This window comes from Callorhinchus milii, unplaced genomic scaffold, assembly GCF_018977255.1.
Source record: "Callorhinchus milii isolate IMCB2004 unplaced genomic scaffold, IMCB_Cmil_1.0 Scaffold5, whole genome shotgun sequence".
NCBI lineage: Eukaryota > Metazoa > Chordata > Chondrichthyes > Chimaeriformes > Callorhinchidae > Callorhinchus > Callorhinchus milii.
The window spans coordinates 22822256-22828711 of NW_024704746.1; the positions used below are offsets into that span (position 1 = coordinate 22822256).

The 6456-nt window shown below is 41.9% G+C and overlaps 1 non-coding gene across 1 annotated transcript; it reads left to right on the forward strand.

The window, feature by feature from the left end:
• Positions 1-5303: 5303 nt before the first annotated feature.
• trnam-cau lies at positions 5304-5376 on the forward strand. Its single transcript has one exon. It is a non-coding gene; the product is annotated as a tRNA-Met (tRNA).
• Positions 5377-6456: the final 1080 nt, after the last annotated feature.

The following is a 6456-nucleotide window of genomic DNA, read 5'->3' on the forward strand; positions in this document are numbered from 1 at the left end:
GGTTCTTGTTAGGTCGCATCTGGAGAACTACCTATAGTTCCAGTTGTCACAACAGAAAGAGACCGACTACAATACAAAATACCCAAACTACATTTGTATACATCCGTTCACGTCGGGGGGACATCCGAAGGCGCTGGACTAGAATACAGAGGAGAACTAATGCTGAGGAATAACTGGATAAAGCAGATTGCTTTATCCTCATAAATAGATTTCTCTACAGTAAGTCACACGCCAGCATTTTAGGCTATAAAAGCCCAGAGGCGTTGCTTGTATGAGAGAAAGCAGTTGCTTGTTATATAATAAGAATAATTCTTGGATTTGATTTAGCGTCTTATCACATCTTCGAGATGTCTCAAAGCGCTTCACAGAATATACCGTAAAGTGAATTGACTGTACATTTTGTGGCGAAAGTAAACTACATTAGTATAGCACCTTAATGTGTCATGTTTGTTATAAGCAGCTGTCACCAACAGTCTTCCTTGTTTCACTGCACTTTGCTAAGTCATACTCTCCTTTCCCCCATTCTCAATTTCAGTACGATTTAATTTATTTACGAAATATAATTAGATCTGTTTAAATAAAATTATTCTGAATATTTGCAGAAAGACGCAATACACAGGAATGTCTGTTAGCATTTATTAGGAACTTTTGCAACAGACTCGTTTTTAAAGGGAACGATAAGAGGCCACAACATGGTCACTTTATCTCGGGAGCTTGGGTTTGCTTTGACCATGGACAGATACTTTCATGTACACTAAGGCAGGCAGCAGGGAACAGGGAAACCATGTGTACAGCGTAGTGAAAGGGGTTTGTTCAGAACAGGCACCAGGAAGTATTTCTTTACAAATAACAATCCTAGTTTAGTATAGCACCTTAACATGTCATCAAAACATCTCAAAGTGATTCACTGGATCCACTCTAAAGTGTTGTGACTGTCCAGGTGGTTGTTAAAGATCCCATGGCACTGTGGTGTCCAGGCCAACAATCCCCCAGATAAAAATTGGTCATTTAGTCCATGGCAATACACAGTAAATCTTTTGAATCCCTTTGCAACGTCTCGATGACATGATAAAGTGCTATAACAACTGCAAGGATTATTAGTATTAGCAGTCGTATTATTGCAAAGACTAGTATCTGATCGGATTCTTCACCTCGTCACCACTTGCGTACGTTGTGGTCTTATCATTGGCTACGACTGTGCTTTACATGTGCTAATGTGTGTGTACAGATAGGACAAAACTCCCCCCTCACCCCTCCCCTCCCCCCCAGATTTATAACACTGTGATCTGAGGCTGGATCACACATGCAGTTGAATCCCGATAAGCCCCTTACAAATTTGTCCCAGAAACTCTTGTACGTGTCCCAGAATTACCCTCGGATCAGGTACGAGTTTTAACCAGACTCGACTGCATTGTAGAATTACTGGTTAATGTAAACCATATGACAACAGGAACTGATAACAGGCAGAGAGGCCTAGTACTTGCAGATGGAGGGAAATCAGGAACTTTTTNGCTCTAATATTTGATCCTTTGTGACAAATTGCCATCTTGATTACAACATTTAGCTTAATAGACATCTGGCAGCGAGTCGCAAGACAGCAATTAAATCGGCTGCTTTCTGGTACCCTCACACTGTGAGATTTAGCTGGGAGGCCACTTTGTGAACCACGGCAGAATTGTGAATCTGTGTCGCTGCCACTGTTGGATGTTCGTTATTATTACGTGTAATATTTTATTTCCAAAATAATGTTTTACATCTTTGTTTTATCACCGTCCAAAGGCATTGTTATCCTTCACTTCACAAATATTCCCTTTCACTTCGGCACCGTTGGGGGAGAGGGGAGGGGAGCGGTGGGCGAGGGGGTAAGTAGAGAAATTTCACTGGGTCTATCTAGATTGGCACTGGCAGTGTGAACCCCAGCGCGGCAAAACACTGGGCAAGTTTCCTTACTCCACACGCCCCTGTTTATCCGGTAGTAATTAGGAACCCGGTTGTTAGTCAATTGGCGGATCGCATTTCCGGGAGTAAAAATTCCTTCCAAAAAAAAATTAATAATAATTTTGTCACTCGATCCACGACTGTTTGTGGGACGCTGCTGTGCGCAATTAGCTGCTGCGTTTCGCCCACAAAATATGCAGTCAATTCACTTGACAGTATATCCTGCGAAGCGCTTTGAGACGCCTCGAAGACGCGATAAGCCACTATATCAAATGCAAGGATCGTTATTATTATTATTAGACTGAAAATCCAGATTCTGAATTTCAATAGGGTTTATCGGAACCTGGAGCTCTCTGGTTGCCGCATCCAGCTGAAGCTTCGTGAGGAAATCCACCCGAATTGTTTTGGTGACAGGAAGAGCGTTGTGTGACTGATGAAGAGGAAGTGCTCTTCAAAGATTAATGGATCGGTGAGATTATAGAAACGTCTTGAGAATTTGGAGGAGGTGGATGCCAGGAGAATGGACTGAAGCTCCTCAGATAGAACCCTCCCGTCAATCCACTCAACCCTAATGATAGTTAGCACAGAAACGTGAACAGCCTCTTCTCTCTGTCACCTGTTGAGTGCATCACTAGAGTCAAGGATCATTCCACTATGGAAACATTTACCAGCGATTTGTGGTGCTGGGTCTCATATTTTTCCAGTCACGCCCACACAACTAGGCGCACGGGATACAATACAGTACAATTTACATTGGTTCAGCTCCTTACACTTCAGAGGCCGTCTCAAGGCGCATCACGCTTCACAGTAACGACTTTCACATCTCACTGCGGAAGTCGAAACCTTGGCTCCTGATGGCCCGACTGTGATTAAGCAGCGGCTGCTCTCTGTGACTGGCTGAAACTTTGGTCACTTACTTCAATGTCGATTTTGCTCTGTCACGAGGATGAGACAGATTATCGAATCGTTGGTGATGTGGGTCACGCTGACCAACGTCTGCTTTTTCTGCAGTGTCTGTTTTACAACTGCAAGTGTCAATTGTTATCTATTGTCACAGATGTAAGCAGCACCACAGCATATATATATATATATATATATATATATATGTATATGTGAGCACATACCATTCAGAAGATGCTGTGCTCAGGTCTAAGTAATGACCAGGCTTCCTCTACATGGTTTGCTTTACGAGAGAGGGAAAGTACATTGGTCTGAGGATAAGTCCTTGCTGCAAACTGCCCCTTTTTTTTTCCTCAGTTAAGGAAAACCATCAATACATCTGTTAGGTGCCTGGAGGCCAGAGATGATACGAGTTAAAGGAACTCACTTACTAGACTTTGTCAGAGGTGTCATCCTTTGGATGAGATGTTAAACTAAGGTCCTGTCTGCCTGCTCTCCCAGTGTCACAGCCAACAATCCTTCCAAATAATTCAATCATTCAATGCATGGCTATTTAATAATAATAATAATAATAATAATGATCCTTCCATTTGAAATAGCGCCTTATCACGTCTTCGAGACGTCTCGCAGCTCTTCACAGAACATACCGTGAGGTGAATTGACTGTATATTTTGTGGGCGATTGTTTGTGGCAAAATTGGCTCCACATTTGCCTTCATTATACAGCATCTCCACTTTCTAGTAGTTCCTGGGAAGCGCTTTGAGGCAAATTAGTGACACCGTAAGGCCCTCCATCAAAAGCTCAGGATTTTTATTATTATAAGCAGACCCGGCGGCTGTGTAAGCCAGTGTCAAACCGATTTGTCACCGGTAGTGAAAGACAATCTTACAACAGGTTTACGTAAGTTACTAAAATACGAAATGTAAAGAAAACAAATCTGAAGAAATGGTAAACGGTCGGCTCCGATTCCTAATAACATTATCACCAGGTAAAACGTTTCGGTGGACACCGTTAGCCATTGGCGGAGTGGAATGTGGAGAGTCCACACAGTCTTGATGTCTGACCTCAGTGTGTCAGTCGAAATAGTTTTCAGTTATTGAAACAAAAACCTCACTGGGATGGAAAAGTTGCCTTATGGCACCGTGCAGACAATCTCAAAGGATTTGAAAGGAAAAGACATGGGTTACAACACTGTGCCAAATCATGCTGATAAATTGGGCTGTGTTTCGTAATTATGATAAATCTACAATTAATTTATGGCTATTTTGTTCATAATGTGATGCAGACATCTCGAGTTAATTTTGCAGAGTCTGACACTGACTGAAACCTGAGCCGTATTTATTGTGCTTAGCTTTGCTTCTGATGAAAACCGTACCGTGACATTTTGCAGACCAGGTTCTGCCATTACTAACATCACAGATTAAACAACCTTCAATTCACAGTGTCAAAACTCCCAGAGGGGTGAGAGACAGAGACAGAGAGAGACAGAGAGAGAGAGAGAGAGAGGGGGAGGGGAATGTGAGGGGAGGAGGTGGAACAGCTCCTATATCTGTAATTAATTACAGTTTCAGGTTAAGAACACAAGAAAGTGTGGAAGACAAAAACATGGGACGTGTTTTTAACACAAATCCTTGATAAAAAACATTTTGGGTATGTTTCAACGATCGAATGATTTCCTCAGCTGTGATAGCTTTGCAGAATTGCTTTTCTCCATGACATTTATCAAGCGAAGGTTTGTTGGTCATTCAGAAATACATATGGTTTATCAAAGCTTCCTTGGAGCTCGGCAGAGCTGGGTTGAGTTAAACTGATTAAGGCTGATAGATGAATATGAACCAAAACAGTAGGTTCTAATTTCAGATCTTGTAACAATTCATATAATAGCCAATAATTAGTATCCTATTATATCATACATATTGATTCTTGATCCTGTGACTAAATGTTCCTCTATATATCCATCATTTGGGATAACTGAGGATATTTATTTTTTCTTCTGATACGAAACAGTTTATCTATTGAAATCCGAGTCCGAAGGAAGGTTTATATCTAATATCTACCCACTGGGAGACGTTTAACTCTCACAGCTCTACAAGAGCAGAAAAGAAAGGGTAAGAAAGAGAAAGACTATTATTGTTCCTGTGCCAAACGGGCAGCTTTAAATGACGGTAACTCAACTCTTTATTTTTTTTCCCAATGACCGTGACATTTTGTTTAAATCAAAGTACACGCCTTCGTCAAACGAGAAACCCAACCTGGGACGTGGCGTCTACCAGGTGACTATTGTAGTTATCTTGATGAGATCCACATAGAAAGTGGAGAAAGTGCTGTCATCCGTAGCGAGGTATATTATTTCCCCTAATCCAGGGGAAAGGTTCTTCCCACCTGGTTCTTCTACCAAAAATAAGGTTCTTACTCTGGAAACTCACCTGACAACTCTGTAGGGCAAAATAATATACCATTGTATCTATCCTGTAGCTCAGTGGTTAGAGCACTTGCCTCATAAGCGAGAGGACCTGGGTTCGATTCCCGGCAGGGCAAAACACTGGGCAAGTCTCCTTACTCCAACCGCCTCTGTTTACTCAGCAATAAATAGGACCCGGTTGTTAGTCGATTGGCGGATCACTTTTCCGAAGGTAATAATCCCTTCAAGAATAATAATAATAATATGATCACCCAATCCACGACTGTTAGTGGGACACTGCTGTGAGCAATTGGCTGCCACGTTTCGCCCACAAATATACAGTCAATTCACTTTATATCATATTCTGTGAAACGCTTTGAGATGTCTCAAAGACATGATAAGGCGCTGTATCAAATCTAAGTATTATTATTACTGTTATTATCCTGGTCACTGAGGATTTACTCTGACGATAGTTTAGGCTCCTCTGGATCCTATAAAACTATACAATATACCATCCTCTACGTCCAGTGCTCTACTATACAAAGATTGGGATTCTTTGAACATGTTTTGATGTTAATTGCTGTACTGTTACAGGAATACCACAAAACTTCAAAGCTTTTGCCAATTGACTTTTAAGCCTTTTTTTCTTCCCAGATCAAATCCTGCGTAATAACATTATAAAGATTATGGGTTATCTCGGAGAACTGTAAAGTGGCGTTGATAAGATGCACAGGCTGAGGCAAGGAGGAATGTCCAAGGAAAGCCTGGCATTCTCTGCAAGGCAGCTATGTACTTGAAATCACGAATGCTGAAATACATTGTCTTCACTCCACGCGAGTCTGGATGGAAAGATTCCTTTTGAACTGTATCCAGGCTTGTTGGTTCTGCTGCCTCCATGCTATGAAGCTGTAAAGTTAGCGCTCGAGACATTAACACCAGGACCAGTCTCGGTTTAACCACTTCTGGCTGGTTTAGCCTTCCGCTAACCTACACTTTTCCACTCGAGGATTTGGATCACGCCAGAGACTTGGATCAAGTCCGGAAACCCGTTAGAAATGAAATGCATCTCATTGTCACTCCACCCCAGGTAATGCAAATCCGAAGCTATATACGCAGCAGGCGCTCACGCTATTTTATGAAACACTATCCAATCGACTTCCAGACGATCAGAGTTGGGTTGAGGCCATTAAGAACATAAGAATTTGCTGGCAAGTCGC